We start from the raw sequence: 19,428 nt of genomic DNA, 5'->3' as shown, positions 1-19,428 counted from the left end.
CCTGATGCCTCTAAAATTAGCCTTGTCCCAGTTTAGGGCCTTAACCAGAGGACCAGCCCTATCTTTCTCCATAACTATTTTAAAACTAATAGAATTATGGTCACTGGACCCAAAGTGCTCCCCCACTGACGCCATCAGTCACTTGCCCTCCTCATTCCCCAAGAGGAGGTGCAGTGCTGCGTCCTCTCTAGTGGGGCATTCTGTATATTGATCAAGGAAACTTCCTTGGACACATTTAACAAATCCCACCCCGTCCAAGCCCTTTGCACTATGGGCATCCAAGTCAATGTTAGGGAAGTCAAAATATCCCACTGATACTCCCCGATTATTCTTAAAGCTATCTGTGATCTCCCTGCGCATCTGCTCTTCTAATTCCCACTGACTGTTGGGGGTCCTAAATATACCGTCCCATCAGATTATCCCCTTCTTGTTTCTAAGTTCTACCCATATGGTCTCACTGGATGATCCCCCAGGAATGTCCTCTCTAACCAGTGTTATGTCCTTGTTCATCAAAAAGGCAACCTCCCTCCTCTCTTACCTGTACCTCTGTCACACCTGTAGCATCTGCATCCTGGAACATTGAGCTGCCAGTCCTGCCCATCTCATAGCCATGTTCCTGTTATGGTAATGCTATTCCAGTCCCCAGAGCCAATCCACACCGAGTTCATCCGTCTTGCCTGTTAAGCCTCTTGCATTGAATTAAATAGAACGTTGAACAGTACAGTGCAGGAACAGGCCCTTCAGCCCATCATGTTGTGCCAAACTAATTAAACTAGTAATTAAATGCCGAACTAAACTAATCCCTTCTGCCTGCAATGTCCACATCCCTTCATTCTCGGCACATTCATGTGCCTATGTAAGACCCTCTTAAACACCTCCATCATATTTACTTCCACCACCAACCCTGGCAGCACATTCCAGGCACCCATCACTCAATGCCTTAACCAATCAAAGCAAGTGTGCCATACGCTGCCTTTACCACCCTATCAACTTGTGTGGCCACTTTTAAGAAGCGATATACCTGGAGCACAAGATCCCTCTGTTAAGGGTCCTGCCAGTAACTGTGTACTCTCACTTTATGTTGGACACACTGGTTAGGAAGTTGTGGGCATGCTATGTTGGCGTTGGAAGCGTGGTGACACTGCAGGCTGCCTCCAGAACACTCTACGCAAAAAATGCATTTCACTGTGTTTCAATGTATATGTGACTAATGAAGGTATCTCATCTCCCAAAGTGCAACACGTCACACTTGCCTGGATTAAACTCCACCTGCCACTTCTCCACCCACATCTGCAACTGGTCTGTATCCTGCTGTATCCTTTGGCAACCTCCTACACCGTCCACAACACCACCAATCCTTCTACTGTCTGCAAACTTACCCTACCACGTTTTATCCAAATCATTTATATCCATCACAAACGGCAGGTGTCCCAGTACGGATCCCTGCGGAACACAACTAGTCACAGACCTCCAGCCAGAATAAGTCCCATTGACCACTCCCCTCTGTCTTCTACGGGCAAGCCAGTTCTGAATCTAAACCGCCAAGTCACGATGGATCCCATGCATCTTAATCTACTGGATGAGCCTTCCATGAGGGGCCTTGTCAAACGCTTTACTAAAATCCATGTAGACAACATCCATGGCTCTACCTTCATCAATCACCCTCGTCACCTCATCGAAAAACTCAAGTCAGTAAGACACGACTTGCCACCCACCCCCCCCCCCCCCCCCCCCCCCCACAAAGCCATGCTGACTGTCCCTAATTAGGCCGTGGTTTTCCAAGTGCTCATAAATCCTATCCCTAAGAATCCTCTCCAATAGCTTCACTACTGCTGATGTGACACTCACCAGTGTAAAAACTCCCGGATTATCCCCATTTCCTTTCTTGAACAACAGAACAACATTAGCTACTCGCCAGTCCTCCGGGACCTCACCTGTGTCTGAAGGGGACATGAAGACCTTGGTCAAGGCCCCAGCAATCTCATCTCTTGCCTTTCTCAATAACTTGGTCAATAACCCCAGGGGCCTATCCACCTTAATTTTTTTTTCTTTTTCAATCTTTTTATTAGTTTCCAAATTAATACAGATTAATATATAACATCAATGATTGTACATGTAATACAAAGAGATCAAGAGGGCAATCATGACATAGATAATCATAAAAAATAAAATATACTAAAAAAACCTTTAGATCTCATATCTCTTAGTAGATGAATATAATATAAAAAAGAAAAATTTATTGTATATATATATAAAAGAAAAAGAATCCCCAAATCAATAAAAAAAAGTTGTAAATAATATAAACTAAACTATAAAGAAAATTCCAAAAAAAAGATTTAAAAAAAAGAAAAAAGACTGGGCTAAAATTTCTCTGTAGAAACAGAGCAATATTATGTTGTCAACTCCGTTCCTTTAAATTGGAAAGTTATTGAAAAGGGATCTACATCATGTGAAAATACTGAATAAATGGACTCCAAATGTCTTCAAATTTAAGCGAAGGATTAACAGTACCACTCCTGATTTTTTCCAAGTTTAGACATGGTTTAGTTTGAGAAAACCATTGAAAAGTAGTAGGGGGTATTGGATCCTTCCATTTAAGCAAAATGGATCGTTTGTCCATTAATGTAACAAAGGCAATCACATGGTTAGCGGAAGCAGATAAATGGTGAGACTCTATCTTTGGTAATCCAAAAATTGCAGTGATAGGGTGAGGTTGTAAGTCAATCTTCAATACAGTTGATATAATGTTAAAAATGTCTTTCCAATATTTTTCCAAGTGAGGACAGGACCAAAACATATGTATCAGAGAAGCCACATTCGATTTACATCTGTCACATATAGGATTTATATGGTGATAAAAACGGGCTAGCTTATCTTTTGACATGTGGGTCCTGTGAACTACCTTAAACTGTATCAACGAGTGTCTGGCACACATTGAAGATGTATTGACTAAATGAAGAATTTTCTTCCATGTCTCTGTAGGTAAAGGTGTCTGGAGTTCACTTTTCCATTCATTCTTAATTTTGTCCAATGATTCTGGATGTATTTTCATAATTAAATCATAGATTATTGCCATCAAGCCCTTCTGATAAGGATTAAGACCTAAATTTTTTTCCATAATTTCATTGTTATATGGTGTCAGAAAAGAGGGTATAGTAGCTTTTAAAAAATTTCTAATTCGCAAATATCGAAAAAAGTGTGATCTAGACAAATTGTATTTATTAGACAATTGTTCGAAAGATGAAAAACAGTTATCAATCCCGAAAACATACTGTTCCCTTCCTTTTCCATATGGAAAAAGCTGAGTCAACTCTGGGTGGTTGAAAGAAAAAATTAGATTGAATGGGACTTGAGAAGTTAAATTTATTCAATCCAAAAAATTTACAAAATTGAAACCATATTCGTATTGTATGTTTAACTATTGGGTTAATCATATGTTTACTTAATTTGGTAAGTGCAAAAGGGAGTGAAGCTCCTAAAATAGAAACTAATGAAAATCCGTGTACTGATTGATGCTCAAGGTGTACCCATTTGGGACATTGAATTACATCTGAATCTTGTATCCAAAAAATTTAATATCTGATATTAAGTGCCCAATGGTATAATCTAAAGTTAGGCAGGGCCATACCACCATCCTTTTTTAGTTCTTGTAAATATTTCTTACTTAACCTTGGGTTTTTATTCTGCCAAATATATGAAAGAATTTTAGAATCAATAGTGTCAAAAAAAGATTTCGGGACTAAAGTTGGAATCGCTTGAAATAAATATAAAAATTTTGGTAAAATATTCATCTTAACCGCATTAATTCGGCCTACCAATGATAAAGAAAATGGGGACCATCACCTTAATATTCTTTAAGAGACCCAACACTACCTCCTCCTTTATCTCAAAATGCCCCAGCATATTAGCACGCTCCACACTGCTCTCCTATCCTCCACATCCTTCTTGGTAAATACTGATGCAAAGTACTTATTTAGGACCTGGCCCACATCTGCTGCCTCCAAGCACGTGTTCCCTCCTTTATCCTTGAGGGGTCCTACCCTCTCTCTAGTTAACCTCTCGCTCTTGATATGTGTACAGAATATTTTGGGATTCTTTTTAATCCTACTTGCCAAGGACTTCTCATGGCCCCTCCTGATTCTCCTAATTCCCTTCTTGAGTTCTTTTCTGGCTTCTTTATAATCCTCAAGGACTCGGTTTGATCCTAGCTTCCTAAACCTTACATACACTTCCTTTTTCTTCTTGACTAAATTCACCACCTCTGTCAACATCCAAGGTTCGCTTACCTTGCCATCTTTGTCCTTCCTTCTCACTGGAACATCCCTGTCCTGTACTCTGTGCAGTTGGTCTTTAAACACCCTTCACATGTCAGATGTGGACTTGCCCAAAAACAGCTGTTCCCAATTAACTCTCCCTAGTTCCTGCCTAATACTCTTGTAGTTTGTCCTGCCCCAATTTAATACTCTCTCGCAAGGTCCATACTTATAGCTTTCTTTAAACTCCAGTTGAGTTGTGATCACTGTTTCCTAAATGTTTGCCCACTGAAAGGTCAGTTACCTTGACCAGGCTCATTTCCCAACACCAGGTCCAGAATGGCCCTTCGTCTCACTGGACTATGTACATACTGATTTAAGAAACTTTCCTGGATGCACCTAACAAATTCTGCCCCATTTAAGCCTCTTGCACGAAGGATGTCCCAGTCTACATTGGGGAAGTTGAAATCACCCACAACAATAACCCTGTTGTTTTTTCACCTTTTCCTAATCTGCCTGCATATCTGCAAACAACTGCATAACTTCATAACTGCAAATGCAGTGTAAGCCAGTGGTCTCTCCTCTCCCCTCACCGTGCTTCTGGTTATCCGTCTACCAAGCTTGCCCTCATTGGCTGCAGTATTTGCCCCAATTCCTCATCTGCCTCACTACTGCTTTGGGTCCCAGCCCCCCTGCCAGACTAGTTTAAACCCTCCCAAGTAGTACTAGCAGATCTCCCTCCCTTGATATTGGTCCCCCTCCAGTTCAGGTACAATCTGTCCCTCTTGTACAGGACACCTCCGCCCAAGAAGAGATTCTCATCCATTTTTCTACCTGTGTCGTTTGTACCAATGTGTACAACGACCTCTGGCTGCTCACAACAGAACATCATGGCAGTAGTCTGAGGCGAAATTACCGACGGATCTGAGAAATAAAAAGTGGATGGTCATCTTGTTGGGATTGTACTATAGGACCCCAATGGGAATTAGAGGAACAAATATGCAGGGAGATTGGAGAAAGTTGCAAGAATAATAGGGTTGTCATTGTAGGAGATTTCAACTTTCCTAACACAGACTGGGACTCCATAGTGCTGAGGGCTATGGGGTGGAATTTCTTCAGTGTGTTCAGGAAAGTTTCCTCACACAGTATATTGAAGGCCCAACCAGGGAGAGGGCAAAGCTTGATCTACTCATGGGAAATGGGGCAGGACAAGTAACTGAGGTGTCAGTGAGGGAGCACTTTGGGACACCTGACCATAGTTCTATTAGTTTTAAATTAGTTATGGAAAGGGACAGAACTGGTCCACAAGTTAGAGTTCTAAATTGGGGCAAGGCAAATTTTGACAGTATTGGACAGGAACTTGCAAACATTGATCGGAGTAGGTTGTTTGTGGGCAAAGGGATGTCTGGCAAGTGGGGGGCCTTTAAAAGTGAGATAGAGAGAGCTGAAGGTCTGGATGTTCCTGTCAGAGTGAAGGGGAAGGCTGGTAGGGAACCCTGGATGATGAGGGATATGGAGGTTCTGGTCAGGAAAAAAGAGGCATGGGTCAGGTACAGGCAGCTGGGATCATGAATCCCGGGAGGAGTATCGGGGCTGCAGGAGTCAAGAAGGAAATCAGGAGGGCAAAAAAGGGGCATGAGATCGCATTGGCAGAGAGGATTGAGGAGAATCCAAAGAGATTTTATGTTAAGGCAAAAAGAGTAACTAGAGAGAGAATAGAGCCCCTCAAAGACCAAAGGGGACATCTTTGTGTGGAGCCACAGGAGATGGACGAGGTCGTCAATGAGTATTTCTCCTCTGTTTTTTCATGGAGAAAGACATGAAGACTTCGGACCTTGAAGTAGTTAATGGGGAGCTCTAGGAGACAGTCTGCATTACAGCAGAGGAGATACTGGATGTCTTAAAACGTAGGAAGGTAGATAAATCTCCAGGGCCTGATCAGCTTTATCCAAGAACACTGTGGGAAGCTGGAGAGGAAATTGCGGGAGTCCTGGCTGAGATATTTGCATCACTATCAGCGATGGGTGAGGTACTGGAAGACTGGAGGGTGGTGAATGTTGTGTCTTTATTTAAGAAGGACTGCAAAGAAAAACCTGGGAACAATAGACTAGTAAGTCTAACATCTGTGGTGGGTAAGTTACTAGAGGGGATTCGGAGGGATAAGATACAGAAGCATTTGGAAAGGCAAGTTGATAAGGGATAGTCAGCATGGCTTTGTACGTGGCAAATCATGTCTCATGAATTTGATTGGGGTTTTTGAAGGAGTAACCAAGGTCAAACACAAATGACACAAAGGTTACTGATTCTAAAAGGACAATGAGTGTAAGGGCACTTTATCTGAATGCCCGTAGTATTCGAAACAAGGTCAGTGAATTTGTGGCACAAATCAGTACAGAGGGGTATGATTTAGTGGCCATTACAGAAACATGGTTGCAGGGTGGAGATGTGGGAATTAAATATCCAAGGGTATCAGGAAATACGGAAGGATAGGCAGGAAGGTAAGGGAGGTAGGGTAGCACTCTTAATTAAGGATCAGGGTGATAGTGAGAGACGATACAAGATCTAAGGAGCAGAATGTTCAGTCCATCTGGGTAGAGATTAGGAATGGTAAAGGGAAAATAAATCACTGGTAGGTGTTGTCTATAGGCCAGTGAGTAGTAACATTACAGTGGCACAGGCAATAAATGAAGAAATATCTGATGCATGTAAGAATGGAACAGCAGTTGTCGTGGGGGACTTTAACTTGCACATAGATTGGGTGAATCAAGTTGGTCGAGGCAGTCTTTGAGGAGGACTTCATAGAATGCATCCGTGATGGCTTTCTTGACCAGCATGTTAGTGAACCTACTAGGGAAAATGCTGTCTTAGATCTGGTCCCGTGCAATGAGACAGGTAAAATTAACGATCTTGTAGTTAGAGATCCTCTTGGAAAGAGTGATTACAGTATGATTGAATTTCTCATACAAGTGGAGGGAGCAATAGTTCAATCTCAAATCAGTGTATTATGCCTAAATGAGGGAGACCACAACGGGATGAGGGAGGAGTTGGCTTGTGTAGACTAGGAACACAGACTATATGGTGGGACAGCTGAGGAACAGTGGAAGACTTTCAAAGGGATTTTTTCCACAGTGCTCAACAGAACCAGGTTGAAACAAGGACAGTAAGGGTGGGGAGAGCCAGCCTTGGATAACTAAGGAAATAAGGGAAGGCATCACACTAAAAGCTCATGCATACAAAGTCACCAAGAGTAGTGGGAAACTGGAAGATTGGGAAAACTTTAAAAAGCAACAAAGAACCACTAAGCAAGCAATAAGGAAAGGGAAACTAGATTATGAAAGTAGACTAACACAAAATATAAAAACAGATAGTAAATGTTTTTATTGTTATGTAAAGCGGAAGAGGGCAGCTAAAGTGAACGTAGGTCCCTTGGAAGATGAGAAGGGGGATTTAATACTGGGTAATGTGGAAATGGCCGAGGCCTTGAACAACTATTTTGTGTCAGTCTTCAAGGTGGAGAACACTTCTAACGTGCCAAAGGGAGATGGTATGGATGCGATGGGAGGTGAGGACCTCGATATAATCAGTGTCGCTGAAGATGTAGTGCTGAGCAAACTAGTGGGCCTAAAGGTAAATAAGTCCCCTGGTCCTGATGGGATGCATCCCAGGGTACTGAAAGAAATGGCGGATGTTTTAGTAGACGCATTTGTGATAATTTACCAAAATTCTCTGGACTCTGGGCAGGTCCCAGCAGATTGGAAGACAGCAAATGTCACGCCACTGTTTAAAAAAGGATCTAGACAAAAGGTGGGTAATTATAGATAAGATAAAATACCTTTATTAGTTAGTGACATATACATCAAAACACACAGTGAAATGCACCTTTTAAGTAGAGTGTTCTGGGGACAGACCGCAAGTGTCGCCACGCTTCCGGCGCCAACATAGCATGCCCACAACTTCCTAACCCATACGTCTTTGGAATGTGGGAGGAAACCAGAGCACCCGGAGGAAACCCATGCAGACACAGGGAGAACGTACAAACAGAATTGAACCCGAGTCACTGGCGCTGCAATAGCATTACGCTAACTGCTGCCCTTAGGCCAGATAGCTTAACGTATGTAGTCGGGAAAATGCCTGAAGCTATCATTAAGGAAGAAATAGCGAGACATCTGGATAGAAGTGTTTCCATCAGGCTGATGCAGCATGGATTTAGGAGGGGCAGGTCCTGCTTGACAAACTTACTGGAGTTCTTTGAGGATGTAATGAACACAGAGGATAGAGGGGAACAGGTGGATGTTGTATACTTGGCTTTCCAGAAGGCGTTCGAGAAGTTGCTACATAAAAGACTTATCCGTAAGGATGCATGGAGTTGGAGATGATGTATTAGCATGGACAGAGGATTGGTTAACCAGTAGAAGGCAGACAGTTGGGATAAATGAGTGTTTCTCTGGTTGGCAATCAGTGGTGAGTGGGGTGCCACAGGGCCCGCAACTGTTCATGATATACATTAACGATTTGGAAGTGGGGACCAAGCGCAGTGTAAAAATCTATCTAACTGTGTCTTAAATATATTTAATGAGGTAGCCTCTACTGCTTCCCTGAGCTGACAATAAATTGTGTGGAAAAGCAAATTGTGCAGAGGATGCGGAGAGTCTGCAGAGAGATATAGATAGGTTCAGTGAGTGGGCAAGGGTCTGGCAGATTGAGTACAATGTTGGTAAATGCAAGGTCGTCCACTTTGGAAGGAAAAATGGAAGAGCAGATTATTATTTAAATGGTGAAAGATTGCAGCACGCTGTTGTGCAGAGGGACTTGGGAGAGCTTGTGCATGAATCGCAAAATGTTGGTTTGCAGGTGCAACAGGTTATCCAGAAGGCAATTGGAATGCTGGCCTTCATTGCTGGAGGGATTGAATTTAAGAGCAGGGAGGTTATGCTGCAACTGTACAGGGTACTGGTGAGGCCGTACCTGGAGTACTGCGTGCAGTTCTGGTCGCCTTACTTGAAAGATATACTGGCTTTGGAGGTGGTGCAGAGGAGGTTCACCAGGTTGATTCCGGAGATGAGGGGGTTAGTCTATGAGGAGAGATTGAGTCGCCTGGGACTATACTTGCTGGAATTCAGAAGAATGAGAGGGGATCTTATAGAAACACATAAAATTATGAAAGGGATAGATAAGATAGAGGCAGGAAGGTTGTTTCCACTGGTAGGTGAGACTGGAACTCAGGGACATAGCCTCAAGATTCAGGGGAATAGATTTAGGACGGAGATGAGGAGAAACTGCTTTTCCCAGAGAGTAGTGAATCTGTGGAATCCTCTGCCCAGGGAAGCAGTAGAGGCGACCTCATTAAATATACTTAAGACACAGTTAGATGGATTTTTACACAGTAGGGGAATTAAAGGTTATGGGATCTGAGTCCACAGCCAGATCAGCCATAACCTTATTGAATGGCAGAGCAGGCTCGATGGGCCAGATGGCCGCCTCCCGCTTATGTTCTTATGATCATGGCTGATCATCCAGATTCCCTGTCCCTTACCCCCTCCAGTCCTAAGAACCTTCCCTGAAAATATTTAACCACTTGGCATCATCTTCTTTCTGTGGTTGAGAATTCCACATGTTCACCATTCTCTGGAAGAGAAAATCCTTTTAGTCTTAAATGCCTTGCCCTTTATCCTTGGACTGGGAGCCCGGTCCTGGTCTCCCCCACCATTCTTGTCTATTCATGTTAGAATTTTGTGGGTTTCTCTGAGATCCTCATTCATTCTCCTGAACTCTGGTGAATAGAAACCTAATTATCCCAACATTGGTCCCGCCATCTTAGGAACTAGTGTGGTGAACCAAACTCCCTCCATAGCAAGAACCTGCCTGTTCTGATCAGGAGACTCGAGGTGTGGGGTCACAAAACCCTGTGCAATTGTAGCAACATGCTCTTGTTCTCAAATCCTCTTGCCACGGAGGCCATTTATTCCTACTTCCCCTTGCCAACCAGTCCTCCCTCCATATCAACACCTTAATCCCAATCACACGTACTTTAATTGTACAGGCTAACCTCTTCTGTGGGATCTCATTGAAAGCTTTGTGAACGTTCAAATACACCACATCCACTGCTTCTTCCTCATCCGTTCTACAAGTTACGTCCTCAAAAACTTCCAGCATGATTGCCCTGTCACAAATCCATGCCGACCTTGTCCGATCCTGTCACTGATTTAGAAATGCTCTGCTATTACATATTTTGCAATGGACTCCAGCATCTTCCCACCACCCATGTCAGGATAACTGGTCCACAATTCCCTGCTTTCTTTCTATCTCTTTTAAATATTGTGGTTACATTAGTTCTGATCCAATGGAATCTAAAGAATGTTGGAAAATGACCATCAATGCATCCACTATTTCTAGGGCCATTTCCTTCAATAGTCTGGAATGCAGTACATCCAGCTCTGGGGAGTTATCCGTATTTAATCCCTCCAGTTCCCTAACACTGATTTCTTTTTGTTCCTCCCCCTTACTAGAGGCAGCACTCCCAATATTTCCAGGGGGATTATCTGTCTCCTTTGTGAAAGTAGAATCAAAGTATGAGTTCTGTCACTGAGTTGTGGACTCAGCCAGCTCCATCACGGGCACAACCCTCCCCACCATCGAGGACATCTTCAAGAGGCGGTGCCTCAAGAAGGCGGCATCCATCACTAAGGACCCTCACCACCCGGGACATGCCCTCTTCTCGTTACTACCATCGGGGAGGAGGTACAGGAGCCTGAAGACCCACACTCAACGATTCAGCAACAGCTTCTTCCCCTCCACCATCAGATTTCTGAACGGTCCATGAACCCATGAACATTCCCTCGTTATTCCTTTTTTTTGCACTATTTATTTTGTAATTTATAGTAATTCTGTGTCTGCGCGGTACTGCTGCCGCAAAGCAACAAATCTAAGTCGGTGATAATAAACCTGATTCTGATGCTCTGATGATGGGCGGCGCACATGTGACCGGACCTCGGGGGGGCGGGGGCGCGTGGGCATGACCAGCCCAGGGTGGTGGGTGTAGGTGGTGCAGGTAACAAGCCCAGCTTGGACAAGCGTAAGCCACACTCCCTACCTCCCCCATCCCCATTTGTCCAGGTGTCTGTGTGACATACGTCCCTGACCCCGGTACCAGGGAGGCAACCTACCATTTGAGAGCCTCTTTGACAGCCACAGAAACACCTGTCTGCTGCCCTTATAATGGAATCCCCTATCACTGCATCTCTCCTTGTTTTTCCCTTCCCCTGCTGTGCAGCGGAGCCAACTGCGATGCCACAACTTGGCTGTTGTTGCTTTGCCCTGAGAGGCTGTCCCCCCAACAGTATCCAACAGTTTATCTGTGTGAGGGGAGGGTGTCACAGGGAACCCCCGCACTACCTCCCTCACCTATTGTACTCTTCCTGGTGGTCACCATGTTCAACCATTGCTTGTGGAGTGACCAGCTCACTGAACGTGCTGTCCATGATGTCCTCAGCATCGTGGATGCTCCACAGTGAGTCCGTCCGCAGTTCCAGCTGTACAATGTGGTCAGTCAGGAGCTGCACCTGGACACATTCCCTTCACACGTGTTTGCCAGGGATACTGGAAATCTCCTGAATTTCCTACACGTTGCCAGAGGAAAATTCTATGGGTCTGAGTTCTAAGACAAACCCTTGGACTCAGCACGTTGTTACCTCCCCATGTCAGTTCGAGCACAGATTAGACCTGGGACTTTCCTCTCGACCCACCACATTCTGAAGTCACCGCCCTTACTTTCACTTTTGCAAGTCCCCACCTGTTGCTGCTCACCAATCGGCTGCCTCCCTTCCACATCAGGTCCAATTTGGCACTGGTGACCGGCACTGGTGACCTGCACTCCCCTGCATCACGTACTCCCGCTCACCACTGATCCCAAACTGTGGGACCGTGCAGGCTGCACAGGTGGTGCAGGAGGGAGTGCTTTGGCTCCCTGGGGCAGTGGAGGGAGAGGTGGGGCCTGTACAGTCTGCACCAGTCACATCTCAGCAGAGTGGGACCAATGTTCTTGTGCAGAGGTTTGCTCACTGGGAGCTGAGGAGAAGTGCAAAGTTGGGAAAAATTCCATTCTTGTCTCCCCCAAGTTTTGGCTTCTCTGCCTGTCCTTAATTTTACTCAAAGGACAGTATCACTAATTTGTACTGTGTGCAGTTCTGGTCACCACACTACAGGAAGGATGTGGTCACACTGGAGAGGGTGAAGTGGAGATTCACCAGGATGTTGCCTGGATTAGCGGACTTTAGTCCCAGGGAGAGATCGGAGAGGCTGGGCTTGTTTTCCCTGGAGTGAAGGAGGCCGAGGGGAGACCTGATTGAAGATTAGATTATGAGGGGCGTAGATCGTGGAGATTGTCAAAACCTTTTTTCCAGAGTAGGAGTTTCAAAAACAAGAGGCATTGGTTTAAAGTGAGAGGTGGGAGATTTAAAGGGGATGTGAGGGGTAAGTTTTTACACAGAGAGTGGGTGATGTCCGGAACGGGTAGCCAGAGGTGGTGGTGGAGTCGGATACAATCAGGGGAGGCAGAGTGATACAGACCTGATGTGGGCAAATAGGATGAGTGTAGATGGGCAAACAGGTCGGCATGGAGGAGGGCCGAAGGGCCTGTTTCTGTGCTGTACAGCGATGTGACAAAAGGAATACCTGTGATATCTGACAGGGTTGCCATGGTGATGGGTTGTTGTTGAAGCCTGTTGATAGGTTAATGAGGGCATTTAAACAGAACAGAAGATTTCAGGAGACTGGGAGTAACGGAGTGAACGGTCATAGAATGGGGCTGTGTGCTTTAAACTTGTTGCGAGTGGAGACAGAAGAGCAACTTCAGAGCAAGGGTGGGATCAGTGGGAGATTCCATCTGCAGAATGTTAACTGGGATGAAAGTGAAAGATTCAGAGGGCACAGGATTCCCAAACTGCAATCTGAAGAACTTCTCCAGCTATTCGTCACTCAGTCCAAGTGGGAGGGCAAGAAGCAGCAGCCACCTGAGCTTCAGGATTGAAGCTGGACAGGTGTCAGCGGGAGAGTGGAAATCAGAAACCTGCAGACCCCGGAAATCTGAAATAAAACCAGGAAATGCTGGAAACACTCAGCAGGTCAGGCAGTGTGTGTGGAGACAGAACCAGACTCAACGTTTCAGGTCAAATACCCTCGTCAGTGGGTGAAGGTTATGTGAGCATGATCTCAGCATTAGCTTTAGGACAGTCACAAGAAAAGGACAAAAGGCGGGTCTAACTCTGGGTGATGAGACTCCAGCTACTGGAAAGTGAATCGATCTCCAAGCAGCGGGGGACAGGACTCGGGTTTCAGGGTGACCTGTTCCCACACAAAGGTGAGGGTTGGCAAATCTGGATGGGCAGGTGATCAGGTGCAGAGGGGGAGGACCAGAGGAAGAGGAAGGTTTTGTCAGAGGCTGAAATCTGAAAACAGCAGAAAGAATGAGTGTGTGTGAGAGAGAGAGAGAGAGAGAGAGAAAAGGGGGTAAAAGGAAACGGGAAAGGAGAAGGGATGAGAAAGTCCAAGCACATCCCATGTACACGGAGCGCGGGAGGGTGGAGAACAGGGCTGCAGAGCTTGTGGCAAAGGCTCTTGATGCTTTTTTTGGCAAATGTTTTCTTAGAAGGGGAAGGGGTGATGCTGACATTGGGGCCAATGAGTGAGGCATTGGATGGGGTAAACATGGCCTGGGGAGTGCTCAAGGGTTAATCATCCTTTAAAGTGGATAACAAATCAGGTCCAGACGATCTGTGCTGGGCTGCTAGAGAGGCGAGGGACAGATCTGCAGAGGTCTGGGTGCATGTCTCTTTGATGGTGACGGGGGACTGGGGTTTGTAAACATTGTACTGTTCTTCAAAAAGGGCATGAATCACCCAACTAACTACGTGCCAGTTAGTTTAACTTCAGAGGTGGGCAAATTATTGGAATCTATTCTAAGGCCTAGTGTAAACCTTCCTTTGGAAAGGCACAGATTAATCAGGGACAGGGGTGTGTACAGGGACTGTGTGTACCCAGGGTGTGGTACACACAGACCAGACCAGGTGTGTACCCGGGGTGTGGGACACACAGACCAGACCGGGTGTACCCGGGGTGTGGGACACACACACAGACCGGACCTGGTGTACCCGGGGTGTGGGACACACACACAGACCGGACCTGGCGTACCCGGGGTGTGGGACACACACACAGACCGGACCCCGTGTACCCGGGGTGTGGGACACACACAGAGACCGGACCAGGTGTACCCAGGGTATGGGACACACACAGAGACCGGACCGGGTGTGTACCTGGGGTATGGGACACACAGACCAGACTGGGTGTGTACCTGGGCTGTGGGACTCACACACAGACCGGACCGGGTGTACCCAGGGTGTGTAAGAGACTGAGGGTGGCCTTACAGAGGTTTATAAATTCATTAGAGGCATAGATAATGTGGATGGTCACAGATTTCCCCAGGGTAGGGGAGTCTAAAACTAGAGGGTGTGGGTTTAAGTGAGGGGGGAAGATTTAAAGGGGACCTGATGGGTGAGTTTTTCACCCAGAGGGTGGTGGGTGTGTGGACTGAGCTGTCAGAGGAGGTGTGAGAGGGGGAACGATAACATTTGAAAGCCATGTGGATAGGTACATGAGGGATATGGGCCACGCACAGGGAAATGGAACTAATTCCGTCAGGCACCTTGGTCGGCACGGATGAATTGGGCCAAAGGGCCTATTTCCGTGCCGGGCACCTCTCTGGATCTAAGGCAACACAAAAAGCCTCTTATTTTGCAAAGTCTTTTGTTACAAATGGGACCACTGGCAGTGTTGTAACACCAGGTACTTCCTGACATGACCAGAGGAAGTCCACCTTCCTGCTCAGGCAGTCCCGACCCCTCGACCATGCCGGACCGACCGCACGTCGTGGCCAAGCCGACCTCCTGGTGACCTCTGTACCCTGGCTCTGTGCAAGGCTGCTGGGAAGGTCCATCCTTCCTTCCTCACCCCTGACACTCCACTCCCTCCCTCCCTCCCTGGGCATGGAACATGTCAGCATCCACATTTCCTGAACCCCACCTTTGCAGCCATTCGTCCGTGAGCACTGCAGCCTGTTCCAGTACTTGTGCACCGGGTGTTCCGCAATGTGCCCACACAGGTGCTTGTTGCCAGCTCACTGGCCCTGAGCACACTCTGTGCAGCTGCCCCTTGTAGCCAGGACAGTGGACCCCCTCACCCACTAATCCTTGGGTATCTTCTCATTGAATGAAGCACCACATGCTTAGGTTTCTCAAGTGGTTCTGGGACTCAACAACACTTGTTGTTTTGTGTTTTTGCTTCAATCTGAGGGACGGGGTTAATCTGCACTCAGTGGGAAGGTGTTAATCAAAGCTCATCAGCATTTGTTGGGGGGAGATCCCATCTGATCAACTTGTCCGAGCTTTTTGAAGCAGTGGTAAAGTGTGTTGATGTTGTCGACAGAGACCTTTGTAGACCTTTGACAAGGTCCCACATGGGAAACTAGTCCAAAAGGTTCGAGCCGATGAGATCTGTGGGAAGTTGATAAGTTGGTTTGGTAACAGGAGGCAGGGGGTGACAGTGGTGGGCCACAGGGACAGGTGTTGCGACCATTACATTGAAGATCTGGACACGAATGCAGGACATGATTAGTCTGACCATGACACATGAATCAGTGGATAGGGCAGCCTTCGGCTACAGGGCAATACTGATTAGTTGATAAGATTGGCAGAGCAATTACAGACAGAATTTAATCCTAGTAAGTGTACTCTGGGAGGTACACACAATGAACGATAGATCCCAAGGGAGTTCAATGCCCCAAATGGGTATGCCTTGAGCACCAATCAGTTCTTGACTTTTCATTGGTTTCTATTTTGGGTGCTTCACTCCCTTTTGCACTTACCAAGTTAAGTAAACATGTGACTAACCCAATTGTTAAACATACAATACGAATATGGTTTCAATTTCGTAAATTTTTTGGATTGAATAAATTTAATTTGTCAAGTCCCGTTCAATTTAATTTTTTCTTTCATCCATCCAGAGCTGACTCAGCTTTTTCCATATGGAAAAGGAAGGGAATAGTATGTTTTCGGGATCTATTCATTGATAACTGTTTTTCATCCTTTGAACAATTGTCTAATAAATACAATTTGCCTAGATCACACTTTTTTCGATATTTGCAGATTAGAAATTTTTAAAGAACTACTATACCCTCTTTTCTGACACCTTACAAAATTGAAACTATGGAAAAATTTTTAGGTCTTAATCCATATCAGGAGGGCTTGATAGCGATAATGTATGAGTTAATTATGAAAATACATCCAGAATCATTGGACAAAATTAAGAATGAATGGAAAAATGAACTCCAGACACCTTTACCTACAGAGACTTGGAAGAAAATTCTTCATTTAGTTAATACATCTTCAATGTGTGCCAGACATTCTTTGATACAGTTTAAGGTAGTTCACAGGACCCATATGTCCAAAGATAAGCTAGCCTGTTTTTATCACCATATAAATCCTATATGTGACAGATGTAAATTGAATGTGGCTTCTCTGACACATATGTTTTGGTCCTGTCCTCTCTTGGAAAAATATTGGAATGACATTTTTAACATTATTTCAAATGTATTGAAGATTGACTTACAACCTCACCCTATCACTGCAATTTTTGGATTACCAAGGGTAGAGTTTGGCCATTTATCTCCTTCCACTAACTGTACGATTGCCTTTGTTACATTAATGGGCAAACGATCCATTTTGCTTAAATGGAAGGATCCAATACCCCCTACTACTTTTCAATGGTTCTCTCAAACTATATCATGTTTAAACTTGGAAAAAATTAGGAGTGGTACTGTTGATCCTTCACTTAAATTTGAAGATATTTGGAGTCCATTTATTCAATATTTTCATTCCCTTTCAATAACTTTCAAACTTGGAGGAACGGACTTGCGACATAATATTGTTCTGCTTCTACTGAGAAATTTTAGCCCAGTTTTTTTTCTTCATTTTTTTAGTTGTTTGTTTTTTTTAGGAAAAAGTTTTTTTTGTTTAGTTTATATTGTTTATAATTTTTTTCTATTGATTTGTTTTTTTTAAATGTATATAGACAATAGACAATAGGAGCAGGAGTAGACCATTCGGCCCTTCGAGTCTGCACTGCCATTTTGAGATCATGGCTGATCCTCAACAATCAATATCCTGTTCCTGCCTTGTCCCCATATCCCTGATTCCCCTATCTATAAGAAACCTATCTAGCTCCTTCTTGAAAGTGCCCAGAGAATTGGCCTCCGCTGTCCTCTGAGGCAGTGCATTCCACAAATTCACAACCCTCTGGGAGAAGAAGTTTTTCCTCACCTCTGTCCTAAATGGCCTAGCCCTTATTCTTAAATCATGCCCCCTGGTCCTGGACTTCCCCAACATCTGGAACATATTTCCTGTCTCTATTTTGTCCAATCCCTTAATAATCCTGTATGTTTCAATCAGATCCCCTCTCAATCTTCTCAATTCCAGCGTGTACAATCCCAGTCTCTCCAACCTCTCAGCATAAGACAGTCCCGACATCCCCAGAATTAACCTCGTAAACCTACACTGCACGCCCTCTATAGCCAGGATATCCTTCCTTAACCCTGGAGACCAAAACTGTACACAATACTCCAGGAGTGGTCTCACCAGGGCCCTGTACAAATGCAAAAGAATCTCTTTGCTTTTGTACTCAATTCCCCTTGTAATACAGGCCAACATTCCATTAGCCTTCATCACTGCCTGCTGCACTTGCTCATTCACTTTCAGTGACTGATGAACAAGGACTCCTAGATCCCTCTGTATTTCCCCCTTACCTAACTCCACACCATTCAGATAATAATCCGCCTTCCTGTTCCTGCTCCCAAAGTGGAGAACCTCACACTTATCCACATTAAACTTCATCTGCCAAGTATCTGCCCACTTACCCAACCTATCCAAATCACCTTGAATTCTCCTAACTTCCTCTTCACATGTCGCACTGCCACCCAACTTTGTATCATCAGCAAACTTGCTAATGTTATTCACAATGCCTTCATCTAAATCACCAACATAGATCGTAAACAGCTGCAGTTCCAGCACCGAGCCCTGTAGCACCCCACTAGTCACGGCCTGCCATTCTGAGAAACATCCATTCACCCCTACCCTTTGTTTCCTATCTGCCAACCAGTTTTCTATCTATGTTAATACCCGCCCCCCAATTCCATGAGCCCTAATTTTACCCACCAATCTCCTGTGCGGCACTTTATCAAATGCCTTCTGAAAGTCGAGGTATACAACATCCACTGAATCTCCCTCGTCTATTTTCCTGGTTACATCCTCAAAAAACTCCAGTAGATTAGTCAAGCATGATCTGCCCTTGGTAAATCTATATTGACTCGACCCAATCCTATCATTGCTATCCAAATATGCCGCTATTTCATCCTTAATAATGGACTCTAGCATCTTGCCCACCACAGATGTTAGACTAACTGGACGATAGTTCCCCGTTTTCTCCCTCCCTCCTTTCTTAAAAAGTGGGATAACATTAGCCATTCTCCAATCCTCAGGAACTGACCCCGAATCTAAGGAACATCGGAAAATGATCACCAATGCATCCACAATTTCTAGAGCCAACTCCTTTAGTACCCTGGGATGCAGACCATCTGGACCTGGGGATTTGTCAGTCTTCAGCCCCATTAGTCTACCCATCACCATTTCTTTCCTAATGTCAATCCACTTCAGTTCCTCTGTCACCCTCTGCCTTTTGTCCATCCTTACCTCTGGGAGATTTCTTACGTCTTCCCCCGTGAAGACAGATCCAAAGTACTTATTAAATTCGACTGCCATCTCCCTGTTTCCCATAATAATTTCACCCGATTCGATCTTCAAGGGCCCAACATTGTTCCTAACTAACTTCTTTCCCTTCACATACCTAAAAAAGCTTTTGCTATCCTCCTTAATATTCCTGGCTAGCTTGCTTTCGTACCTCATTTTTTCTTCCCGAATTACCTTTTTGGTTAAATTGTGCTGCACCTTAAAAATTTCCCAATCTTCTATCTTCCCACTCAGCTTGGCTCTGCCATACGTCTTCCTTTTTAACACAATGCTGTCTCTGACTTCCTTTGTCAGCCACGGTGGCCCCTTTCCCCTCTTTGAGTCTT

Source organism: Pristis pectinata, chromosome 18, assembly GCF_009764475.1.
Source record: "Pristis pectinata isolate sPriPec2 chromosome 18, sPriPec2.1.pri, whole genome shotgun sequence".
Taxonomy (NCBI): domain Eukaryota; kingdom Metazoa; phylum Chordata; class Chondrichthyes; order Rhinopristiformes; family Pristidae; genus Pristis; species Pristis pectinata.
The sequence above is the reverse complement of the archived record's forward strand: the minus strand, read 5'-3'. Positions refer to the sequence as shown.